The 13,382-nt window shown below is 45.6% G+C and overlaps 1 long non-coding RNA gene across 1 annotated transcript in view; it reads left to right on the forward strand.

Annotated features, from left to right (window-relative positions):
* Positions 1–13,382, forward strand: part of LOC134981204 (uncharacterized) — a 40,388-nt gene that overhangs the window by 16,924 nt on the left and 10,082 nt on the right. Inside the window, exons 3-4 of the long non-coding RNA XR_010190523.1 lie at positions 10,611–10,719; positions 11,395–11,638. This is a non-coding gene — a long non-coding RNA (uncharacterized LOC134981204). The remainder of the gene's footprint in view (positions 1–10,610; positions 10,720–11,394; positions 11,639–13,382) is intronic.

A 13,382-nucleotide genomic window follows, 5' to 3' on the forward strand; every position in this document is an offset into this window, starting at 1 on the left:
CAGGCAGATACCATCGATGGTGGAACCATTGGTGGTTTGTTATTGCAAAACACAGCTGTGATTCATCATTGGGCTCAGCCATCAATATTTACCATCAGGCTCAGTCATCGATATTCTACCGCCAGTGGCTGCTCATCAATGATGAAACCATCCGCTATCGGCATCTGACAATCGATGGTTGCCAAACTATCGATGGACAATCACTAAGACTAGTCTACGGTGCAGACTTCAGCCTGTGTCTAGTAAGCAGCTTGCTGTCGGGATCATCAGCGCTGTAAGTGCTTCTCACAGACGATGATTAGCTGCAGCACCAGAAACAGGTCCAGGGACTTATTCAGAGCCATACGCAAAGTCAGCGTTCATGCAGATGAGCAATTTTTTGATAAAAAATTTCTGATAGCCCCTATGCCCACAGGGGTGCAGTTGGGGTAAATGGTATCAGATAGGTGGAAGAAAAGTGTTGGTGCTCCTGGGCAGTTGCTAGTGGTGCATGCAGAAATGGGCCAGTCAGTAGGCATGCTATGGGAGTGTCGCTGGGCGTGTCAATGCAAGCGGCTGCATTCCCACCAATCGGCATTGGAGGCCGTGGTCAGACGGAGTCACAGCATCTGCAATAGGGCTAGTGCAAGTTTTCATAGTGCAACCAATGGTGTCTTATAAGGACACCAGCGCCATTTGCATAAACTCGCCCGTATGCAGCCTCCTCCGTTCAGCCCCCTCCTCTCTGTCGCCAGCGCTGAGAGTCTGAACACTAGAGGGCTCAGACTCTACTATGCATGCACAGATCTCTGGGAAAATGGTGTGGCGGCCATTTTCCCAGTGATTTCTCTACTGTGCATGCACAGAACTGAGAGAAAATGTCCACTGCGCCATTTTCACTGTGATTTAACAGCGCTGCTGACGTCGACGTGGGACTCCGGAAGGATGAGTATTAAAAGAATGGGTGCAGCATGTGCACACTGCACCCATTATAAATACACCAGTGGTAAGATCGCCCAATACTACACATGCACACCCATTGTAAAAAGGAAACGGCCACAAAGGTCACCCATTCCTGAAAAACATACATAACTGTATTTCATGTTTAACACTAGAGGGCAGCAATCGCCTGTGTAACTATACAGAGAATGGGAAGAGCGCTTTGATAATGTCTCTCACTTACTGTATCTGCGGCCTGGGCGAAAAGGAGTCAATATAATTTATCTCTGTGAGAAAATAATATATCTCTCTTATCTCATATCTATTTATTGAACTAATCTCATTCTATCTTTCTATCGCTACAATAAGCAGGTAGTGAACAAAAACCAATGTAATATAATTGGATGTAGCCAGTACAGCCTGTACATGCAGGGGCATTGAGTGTACACATTTTAGCGCTGTGTGCAAGAAACGACATTGCCCCCCCCCCCCCCCCTTATATAAAACAGGGGTAAGCGCGTGCAAAAAATATGGGGAAGAGGTGTGGTCACAAAATAATACCAATTGATCATATTACGGTGCACAGTAGTCTCCATTATTCAAATTACGGCGCACAGTAGCGACACTACACCAGGTAGAGCCCCCTTTACACATTACGGCAGACAGAATTCCCTTTTTACACATTACGGCATACAGTCCCCCTCTTCACACATTACGGACAGGCTGTCTGCCGTAACGTGGAAAACGGGGGACTGTCTGCCGAAATGTGTAAAAAGGGGACACTGTCTGCCGTAATGTGTAAAAAGGGGGACTGCCTGTCGTAATGTGTAAAAAGGGGACGCTGTCTGCCGTAATGTGTAAAGAGGGGGACTGTATGCTGTAATGTGTAAAAAGGGGACGCTGTCTGTCGTGATGTGTAAAAAGGGGACGCAGTCTGAGACAGGTCCCCTTTTTACAGTCCCCCTATTTACATATTACGGCAGACAGCACCACCTTTTTACAGATTACGACAGAGAACTCTCTTCTTATATATTACGGCAGACAGCGTCCCCTTTTTACACATTACGGCAGACAGCGTCCCCCTTTTTACACATTACGGCAGACAGCGTTCCCTTATTACACATTACAGCAGACGGCGTCCCCTTTTTTACATATTACGGCAGCCAGAGTCCCCCTTTGTACACATTATGGCAGCCAGCCCCCTTTTTACACATTACGGCAGGCAGACTGAAATTGAAAAAGGGGTGTTCTGTCTGCTGTATTTGAAAAGGTGGTGTCCTGTCTGCTGTATTTGAAAAAGGGGTGCTCTGTCTGCTGTATCTGAAAAAGGGGTTCCCTGTCTGCTGTATCTGAAAAATGGGTGCCCTGTCTGCTGTATTTGAAAAAGGGGTGCCCTGTCTGCTGTATTTGAAAAAGGGGTGCCCTGTCTGCTGTATCTGGAAAAAAAGGGGTGCCCTGTCTGCTGTATTTGAAAAGTGGGTGCTCTGTCTGCTGTACCAGTTCAGGGGTGCTCTGTCTGCTGTATCTGAAAAAGGGGTGTTCTGTCTGCTGTATCTGAAAGGGGTGCTCTGTGCTTCCATCCAGGGGCTCCGTCCCAGTGTAAAATTCGAATAATAAAAACTAAAAACGAAAAGCCTAAAAATAGAATTATAAAAAAAAAAAGTGTTTTTTTGTGCTGTACCCCAGTGTACTATACAATTTTTATTTCATTTGGGTAAGTACTGTGACACTGCCGGTCAGACCGCAGTATAGTATTAGTTCCTACTCATACACGTATTGTGCGACACTGTTGGTGAAATTAAACCATAGTGTTAGATTATTATCTCTCACTCATACACGTATTGTGTGACGCTGTGGGTGAAGGTGATACCACAGTAATATATTTGATTTCCTACTCAGACACGTATTGTGCGACGCTGTTGGTGAAATTAAACCGCAGTGTTTAATACTATTCCTAGTGGGTGGGAGGGGCCCAAGGATTATTCCATCTTGCACCACTTTTCTTTGCATTATGTGCTGTTTGGAGCATTGCGGACTGTCTACTTGTTGTTAGGGTCTCCTGCCCTGTGCTGCCACGTCGTCATGGCAACCGGGAGACAAGTGCTAGCGGAGTAACTTGAGCGCAGCTGATACTCCGGTTCGGGTCTTTTGCTGTGCAGTGGTTATAGGCTCTGTGCACGGCAGGGGATCCGGTGCTGGTTTTTGTGCTCACAGTCTGTGAGGTCTGAGTGGGGCGTGGACAGCACCTGCTTTATAAGGCCTCTTTCCAGGTTAAGCAGATGCTGCTGAATCTTTGTTGGTTAGTCAGTTCCTGAAAGTTAGCCAGTACTGTGTAGCTTTGTATTTGTTTGTTGCTTACTGCAAATAGGCCTGGGGATTTGGTATTACACTCTGCCAATCCAGACCTAGCAGTAAGACTGGAGTCAGTCGTTTAGCTTGCTGGGGTTCTGTTACTACTCTGTGAACTTAGCAAGTTTGCGGCTGTATTCTAAGACTTGCCTGTCTAATCCTGTCTCACTGTGCTAGGTGTCAGGGGTCAGTTTAGTGGCAGTAAGCTGAACCTGTGCACTGCAAGTGAGAATTAGGATTGTGGAGACTCTCCTTGTGTCTATCATTCCATCTCTGACCAAGGAGTTTACTGCCACACCCGTTGGTAACCCTTTAGGGTTTTGCTGTTGCCCTTAACAACAGCATTTCGGGTTCTCTATGTATTAAACACAACATCTTGCTTTTCCCATCTGAGCATTTCTAATACAAGGGAGATACCCAGTTCCTTAGCCTCTGGGCTTCTCTGTTCACTTTGTGTGTATTTTGTTACCCTATCACCTTCTGTGTACGTTATGTCATATTCCCCAGTCTGTCTGTGAGTCCATTTGTTTTGCATACCTATCCGTTCAGACACCAGTACATTCCTGCAAGCACTGGTGTGCATAACAGTTCAAACACCAGTACATTCCTGCAGGCACTGGAGTGCATAACAGTTCTGACACCAGTACTTTCCTGCAGGCACTGGTGTGCATAACACTTGTGTAGACGACAAACATTTGTATGGTTTATTAAATTGCCACCCTGTCTGCCACTGCAGCGCCATTCTGTTTCCTGGATGTGCCACTGCTCTCGCTTAGTTTAGTCATGCAGCTACCTCGGTGCAACCTTTTGGCTTAAACTGGATGAAAACAATATTGTGAGCTATGAAGTAGTTTTAAACAGAAGAGGTATTCATTTAAAAGTTGACCTTATAATTATTCTACAATGTCTGTACGGTATACAAGGGCTGGACTCGTGTACATGATGCATACAGTACATAAAAAACCCCGTGCTCTCATCTGTGACACTTCCCATTCTAGCAAACCTTTTACCTTCGGAATATCTCAACCCCGCTAAAATCCTGCACTTGGCCCCAGTGTCAGGAAAGCGTTAAAGTCACAGTGATGGGCGACATTTCATGACCGATGTAAAATAATAGACATAAGGGGGTATTCAATTAAGTGCAAGTTTTTTGACTGGTCGAAAAAATTGCACTAATTCAACACAGAGTATTCAATTGTGGGCATTTTCACCCATTTTTTTATCTATTTTCGCCCATGCCGTTTCACTTTTTTTTTTTTTGTCGAATCGGCATGGGTGAAAACTGCGCCAAAAATGGGTGAAAACGCCTGCGAATTCACTAAAACACATGTATCAGTGGCAAATTCGCCGATACATGTGGTTTCCGCCAGTGCCGGATATTTCGACCAGTCGAAAAAACGGCACGGTCATTGAATAGGTCGATTATAAATTCGCCCTAAAAACGGGCGAAAAGTGCTGTTTTTTTTTACTGATTGAAATAATGGCACTCATTGAATACCCCTCTAAGGGCAATATACAATTGTTTTTCGCCATCGATCTCCAGTATAAAGTGACGGGAGATCACGAGGCACAATTGAAATTTTTTTTTTTTTTTAGCACTGATCGCACCCATCAAGGTTGGGTTTAGCCAGGTAAAGCAGCTAAACATGACCAAAGTGCTGGGCGCGATCGTGAAAAGTACCGTTTGGGCGCCCAAACGGGTCACTTCAAGCATTTCCCCTAGACAGTAGTCGGAAGTAAAGTGCTTGCTTATGCAATCACTTTAATTTTTACACTCCTCAGGAATGGAGGTGTTTCCTAATACATTGCCCTACTAAGGTAAGAAGCAGTGAGGTGCAAAGTTTCAAGTGGGGTTGACATCCCAGGGCTTGCACCAGCTCTGGACATGGCTACTATAACAGTGACAAAAGGGAGTCTGTGATTGGTTATCAGTATAGGATCCTTCCTATTGGTTATAAGCACAGCAGCTATGAACTGATTGCTAAAGGGAGCTTCAGTAAAGCTGGGTACACACTCAGCCAATAGTTAGGATTTCCAGCTGACCAATCTAGCAGTTGGTAAGATTTATGCACAAACGATCTTGTGCATACACACTTACCAATTGTCCGTCCGATAGGTCTGGCCAGAAGACCCATTTGAATATGCCCGCCCACTTGTGACATCATATTCAATTGATTATGCGGTCGATATATCGTTTTGTCAGCGGATCGTCCGTACACAGGTACCAATGATATATCGGCATCAGCCACACTGCCTGATATGTCTGTGAATGACGTCGTACATGGCGGCTGTACACGTGAGCCGATGGTCCAGCTGATATATCGTTTGCCAGCTGTGTAAACGATATATCGGCAAGTGTTTACCCAATTGGAGAAGGTGAAATATTGTCTGCTACATGAACATGAGAGTCCATAGACAATTTTGGCCAGTTCCGCTCCTGTTTCACATCATGATTAGCTGTTCTGGTAATTCTGTGCAATAAACCAAAATATATTTCACAAACATAACACGGTATATAAAAGCAGTACTGATGCCAGATTACTTCATAAATCAGATAAAACTACAATAAAAGTAAAATACGGAAAAAAAAAAAAACATCTGGAAAGGCTCAGATACACCCTTTAGCTGCCTGGTATGACAAAAATGAAAAACAGGAAAACGCACAATTAAAAATGTTTAGGGAAATTTATAAGAAATAATGGTACGTAACCATTCTTGAATAAAGTTTCTCAACCTCATTTGATTTTCACCCATGTACTGGATAGAGTAGAAAATGTCAATGGTATCTCTTGTGTGTATGTTTTTGTACTTTTTTTTTTTATTTCTTTTTGACCCTTTTTTTGTATATATCTTTAAACTTTTTCATTTGTTTGTTTGATCTTTTGCACCGTTACACGCTATACACATGGGAAGTGTGGCACAACTGGATGACAGAAGCACAAAACTTGTATTCATATCCTAATCCGGGCATTCATTATACAATTATCGGTCTCATCTGCAGATAATTGGTGGATCGGACGATAATTGCAGAAAGTTTATGGCTACAACCAATCAGCGATGATCAGATGGTTGGGCATAAAAAAAAATCTTCCGATAATCCTTACTGATTTGATCATTGGTCGGCCGCATCTGGTAGTGTATGCTCTTCCACAGCCGACCACCCAACCTTTCCCCTTGTTCCTTCACAGGGGAGAAACGTAGAAATGTTTCCTCCCCAGGGGACGAACGCAGATATTGTATGGTCATATACTATGAGATATCTCGCATTGGGGCATATGTATCAAATCAGCTCACGCCTGTCAAACGCAGCCTGTAAACATGGCAGTTAGGAGCTGATTGGCTGTCAATTTATCTTATCTCAACGTTATCTCTCACCTAGCTTTGATAAAGCTCCCCCAATGTTTGGCCATGATATCTACTGGATTCTGAAGTCTGACAGACATTTTATCTGATAGTGTCTGCCCTGTATAAGTCATTATTATGGAAGGTGTATATAGTCAGGCATGGTCTCATTACACTAGCAAAAAAAAGAAAAAAATATTGTAAACAAATGCAGATATCCAATTCATCTGATCAGCCAATCAGCAGAGAGCTTTGAGCTACCTACTTCAAGTTAGACAATGAAAGCTGCCATCTGATTGGCTACTGTGGGTTACTCTGCAGTTTGTTATACGGTAGTACCTTGTACGTGTCATTCAAACCAATATATATATCGGTGTAGACAATATAAATAGCCCCTACCTGATGGTATGAAATAATATAGTAATAAAAATAAAGCTGCATGGAACATTACTGAGATCCCCATATACCTCCTTTTCCCCATTATCATCTGTCATGATATATGACAGTATTCTGGAACGGCACCAGCAAACCTTTTGCTCTTACTCTGAAACAATCCATATATTCCCAGGCCGCTCATCAACCATCTGTAACTTACCCATGATGCCTAGCGGCGGGGTCTCAGGGGGGTATTTGCACTGAGAACAATTGATGTTTTTTTTGGTCCTGCTGCCTCTTATGTGGGAGCCCCTGTGCTGGATCCATGGGTCTGGATAAAGTATGATATTAACAGCCTGGCATTCCTGGTATTTACTGACATGTAACTACTGAGAGCGGGGTGTGCAGCTCACTGCGGCGGGGAAGGGGGGGCGGGGGATACAGGGAACTTCATCAGGCACCTTTCCGCCTCTAATCCTGAACACTCACACTGTGATTAAAGAGCTCTAACCAGTGCATTATTCTTTATAAAAGACAGGGGGCGCACAGCTGTGTGACATGATATTCAAGCGCTCTTCCTGAACCACATAACCCTCACCGTGTACTTTCTGGTACCTGTGGCAATTTGCTCACTAGAGATGTTGGAGGTCATTCCGAATTGATCGTAGCTGTGCTAAATTTAGCACAGCTACGATCTTCTTCCCTGACATGCGGGGGGACGCCCAGCACATGTCAGTCTGGCCCCCCCTCGCAGAAGTGCAAATGCATCACACAGCTGCGATGCCTTTGCACTTCAAGACTAGCTCGCGGCCAGCGCAGCTTTAGCGTGCTGGCCGGGAGCTACTCATCGCTCCCGGCCTGCGTTGGCTGGACCTCGTTGGCTGGACCTCTCTCCCTAAACGGAGGCTTAACGGCGCCGTTCAGCCCGCTCCTGGCCAGCAACCGCCTCTGTCTCAGAGGCGATCGCTGGGCAAAGAAAGCTGCCATGCGCCGGCGTACTGCGGTGCATGCACAGTTCCGACCCAATCGTTGCGCTGCGACAAACTGCAGCGAGCGATCGGGTTGGAATGACCCCTCATTGGACTAATTCAGGCTGGATCGCAGTTTGCGATCCAGTTAGCAGAATTTGCAATCCTCACTGATATGGCCCAATGTTACTTAACCTGAGATGTCACCTCCTCTATGAAATGTGCTTATTAATGCAAATATGCGGACCACTGTTCCGTGTGCAAATGGATTTAATCCTGTAGACTTTGATGAATATTAACATGTCATCTGCTACCTATTCAGACTTGCAACTATAGGATTTTCCTGTTCAGGTTAACAGGGGCTATTCCCACCCGTCGGCGTACATGACACCCATAGAATGGAAATAGAACCTGTGGCGAGCGCAGTGAGCCTTCAAGGGGCTTTGTTGCACTTACCTCCCCTGCCGGCATTCTGGTGGCTGGGATCCCGCCGTCGGTATGCTGACCGATGGGATCCCGGCCACCGGCATACCATACCCCAATGCAACCATTAGCCCTATCTAGGTACCATCTGTGGCCAGTTTACCAAGCAAGGGCTGGAATACTTGTCCAGACTTGATGTCTCTAGAATAATATGGAGTCAACATTACCAAATATACGTGGCAGCATGGTGTCTTCAAAGTGGACTAGCTGTGGTCCTTCTAAGCACATTCTCTATCCATATAGGATCTTATTACATCAAAACAATGGGGGTCATTCCGAGTTGTTCGATTGTTGCCGATTTTCGCAATGGAGCGATTAAGGCAAAAATGTGCATATGCATGGTTCGCAGTGCGCATGCGCTAAGTATTTTAGCACAAAACTTAGTAGATTTACTCGCGTCCGAACGAAGATTTTTCATCGTTGAAGTGATCGGAGTGTGATTGACAGGAAGTGGGTGTTTCTGGGCGGAAACAGGCCGTTTTCTGGGAGTGTGCGGAAAAACGCAGGCGTGCCAGGATAAAACGCGGGAGTGTCTGGAGAGACGGGGGAGTGGCTGACCGAACGCAGGGCGTGTGTGTGACGTCAAACCAGGAGCGAAACTGACTGAACTGATCGCTATTTGTGAATAGGTCTGGAACTACTCAGAAACTGCTAAGAAATTTCTATTCGCAATTCTGCTATTCTTTTATTCGAAATTCTGCTGAGCTAATATACACTCCCAGAGTGCAGCGGCCTAGCGTGTGCAATGCTGCTAAAATCTGCTAGCGAGCGAACAACTCGAAATGACCCCCAATGTATATGATGATATTTGAGAAGGCCTTTGTACCTGTTTATACTCAGGGCAGTTGGAGGAATCAAATATGGGAAGCAGAAGTGCCAACCTCCGAGAGGAACTGGGATGTAGTTATGTGAGCGGCGGTCAGGAGACTGCTGGTCACAATATCGACGTCTACATCCCGCCCCCTCAAAATCTCGACAGTTGGCATGTCGACTAACAGGGACTGTTCCCACTTGTGGGTGTCCACGGCACCCACAGAGTAGGAATAGAACCTGTGGCGAGCATCAGCCCCTTGGTATTCACAGGGGACGACACAGCTTAATGACTTGATTTGTGTCATCGCAACACTCCCCGGCCATCTTGGATGCTGGCAAGCGCCCTATGCGGGAGTATTGCCTGTTCTCTCAGGAGACTGGGAGTTCTCCTCTTAGTCCAGGAGTCTCCAGGAGTCTCCCAGACAGAGCAGGCAACTATGCTACAGTGCTTGTGGTAAATGGGAAAAAAAAAGTATCTTGCTGTGCCCGGCTTTGCTGGCTCCACTGGAAGCCAGACCGTCAGCCAATACTCAGACTGTATTTTACCTCAGCACATCACGCACTCTCTGCATTTTAGCTTCCCACACACGGTATACGGGAATGTTCTCGCTGATTGTCTACGGCTTTTGTGCTAAAGACCCTAATCACACTTAACCATTTTGACGGTCCAGAACAGGTCTTCTTCCATTTCTGCTGAAAGACATTAGAAGAGTCATCTGCCGGGGGCCTCAGTCCACTCTAAATTAGTCACAATTACCATAAAGTGCACGTTTAATGTGTCTTTAGAGATAACTGATGCTCCTGAGCCCTGAGCTTCCAGCCTGGAGGGTTGATGACAGGAAAAAATTAGGCTACTTGGTAACCGTAAGGACGTTAGTTCCGTGTTCTCACTGACAGTGATTTACAAAGCGATAAGCACTCATAATGCAGCTCAAGAACAGTATATAAAAAAAAACAACAACAGTAAATGCTCATGAGAGAGGACGGAGGAATATATATATATATATATATATATACAGTATACAGAATTTCAAGCATAATCACAAAGAGATTAAAAACGCTGGTATTTAAGCAAACTTAATACTGCTTTCAAAAGAAGCCCACTTGTGGTAGGATGTTGTTGAGAGCTGGTAGCATCATAGTGCCCCGCCATGAAACCGCCTGAGAACACACCAAGACGATAAACAAATTTTATTGTACGAGAATCTGCAGTCTCTGTGTCTTATTTTCTGGACAACGGGATATACCTAAAGTTACCCGGTTAGTTTATCACTGATATTTATACCAATGGTGTATCGGATGAGTTATTCTTACGTCCGCTGACTGATACTTATGCTGTCTGTGCTCATTTTGTTGTTTTAGGCCGGTCTCCGTGACAACGGATAGTGGAATGTGCCTTCATCACTGGGCGCCATAATCCCTGGCTCCGGTCTTGCCGGTGCACATGGTGTGAGAACTTAGGGGATATATGGTGAGTGTCCTTCCATTTATTTTATATGTCCTGATGACGGGTTGGGGTTGGAATACCGGCGCTCAGCATCCTGACGCCCTTGATCCCGGACACGAGTATGCCGGCGGTGGGTGAGCGCAATGAAGCCCCTTGTGGGCTCGGTGGCTCACCACAGGTTTTATGCCCACTCTATGGGTGTCGTGGACATCCACGAGTGGGAATAGACCCTGATAGCCGGGATTGCGTGTGCCGGCATTGTTAGGTGTCGGGATTCCGGCGGCGGTTTCCTGACCGCCGGAATCCTGACTGCAGGCAATGTAACCGCATCCCCTGATGACAATGGAATAAACCATCGAAACGTCGACCATTTACCTGAGATTCTATGGTGTATTTATTAACCGAGTGCCGTCGCACACAGTGACTATGTCAGTCTATAGATATATTTCCTCTCATCGTTATCCAGCAGGAATGGAACATATAAAGTGCTACTAAATGTTTTGCCGTTTGTATAAAAGCTGCTTAAATCACTTGGTATGGATCTGACAGGAGGGGAGCTGACTCTGCAGTTTGGAATCCGCAAGAAATCTTTACTTACAGTTCCCACTTACCAACGCCTGCTGAAACTTTTAAATGAAGCTTTTCCCTCAATGAGGAAATTGACAGGAAAAAATAATATATCGACCTTGGTTTCTGCAGGCCCTCACTCTCCTCAGATGATAAGTACAGTATATGGAGCGAAATTTCTCTTTTGTGGTAAAGAGGGGAGGAGATTCGACCTTTTGGGTCTTGAGATGGAGCCGACCGTTAATTACATCTCACCGAATTATACTCTTCAGCGGTTTCAGATGGATAGGAGCTTCGCATTTGCACAACAGAGAGGAGAGCGAGAGAAAAAAAAAATACCCACTTAACTGATTTAACCATCGATGCATTGATACCGGTAAGAACCATTTGGCTTTTCTGGCCAGTGTCAATTGCTATGAAGAAAATGTTTATTTTGTGGTGTAACATATTTTAAGGCTATTAGAACTAATTTTATATACTCGGAAATTCATTATTTCCTTCATTGTGCTGCACGCACGCTCTCATTTATGTAGAGACTGTTAACTCGGAATGTTTTTGCTTGTTTTTTTTTGTAAATAAGCCCAGTGCCAGACTTAGGTATAAAGGGCCCACTGCAAGGGACCAGTGTGCAGGCTCCCCCCTCTCTCGTGGCACTGTGTCTGCTCCAATGTGCCTGGTGACTTCTATACAGCGGGAATATAGGTGCGGAGCCATTTTCCAGGTGATTTCTGCAGCCCTGATGCAAGACTCCGGTGAGGTGAGTATAATGTATGGGTGCCGGGTTTATGGTGTGAGCCCATCCAGGACCCAGGGGCCCTCTCCCTGCACCTATTACAACTATGGCCCACTGGGGAAAACAGGGCTCCATGAAATAATCAGTGGAGGAGAATTACCAGCACTTAAATAGTCTCTGAGCACAGAGTAGGAGCAGGGCCCTGAGGTAATGAAGCCTGTCCCGGTGGGCCACTTCATAGCTCCCCGTGTACCACTCTGATATATATACAAGTTCGAGTCACATTATTATGGCCACCTGCTACATGTAACGTCGGCAGCGCGTAGCCCATGAAGTACGCACGACACGGGCCGTCTGCACACTTATCACTCGTTGCTGTCATGGGTGAAAGGGGTGATTTATTTGAGTTGCAGATTATCGGCTTTCGAGCCAAGGTGGCAGTATGACTGACACAGCGCAGTGTGTGACCTGTCCGCGTGCTGCTGTGGTGACGGTGTATTGTGAATGGACAAATGGCACCATTGCGAATAACCGACGTGGAAACTGTGGAAAACCACGTGCCACTGATGTGAGAGGTGAACGTCGGCTACGAAGATGCGTGAGGGCCGACCGACACTTTACAGTGGAGCAGCTCACCGTCACAATGAACCTGGGGGCTACCAGGCGTGTGTCTAAGACGACAGTTCAGGCCATCTAGCTGCTGTCCCTGCTTCATGCGGCGGTTACTCTGGCTGTTAGCCGGTGGTCATAATAATGTGACTCGACTGTGTGTATGTATATGTGTGTGTGTGTGTGTGTGTATGTATATAAATATATATATATATAAATTATATATATAAAATCATGTAAAGCTGTGTACACATTATGCAATATCGCATGCGATACAGCTGTTATCGTATGATTGCATATGATATCATGTAATCTGTACACATGATATTGCATGAGATACACGCTCCTGTGGGTCATATCCTGCATAGCACGTCGCAAGTGTCTCACTCATCATAATCAACAATGGGGTTTTCTTTCATATATCAATAAATGAGTACATCTGCCCCAATATCATGTACGTATGCGTGACTGTGTTACTGACTATAGGCTGTGGCTGGCAAGTGTTGCCCCGGCCTTGCTGCCTTGAGTGTGTGTTGCCACGGGCATCTGCAGACGGTGTGTACGGTGCACATCCCCCCCCCCCCCCCCCCAAGTTGATTATATACAAGGTAAGAGTCCGCCCTAGTGGAAACCTGTCGCCGAGACCCGTCACTACACACTAGTGTATTATTGGAGAATATTGATTTGCTGGAGAGGAGCTAGGATATAAGGGACCTATCTCTCCACTCCTGTCTGTGCTGTACAATGGCAGATAAATAATAATTACACAGGAGCACAT

This window comes from Pseudophryne corroboree, chromosome 12 (genome assembly GCF_028390025.1).
Source record: "Pseudophryne corroboree isolate aPseCor3 chromosome 12, aPseCor3.hap2, whole genome shotgun sequence".
Taxonomy (NCBI): Eukaryota; Metazoa; Chordata; class Amphibia; order Anura; family Myobatrachidae; genus Pseudophryne; species Pseudophryne corroboree.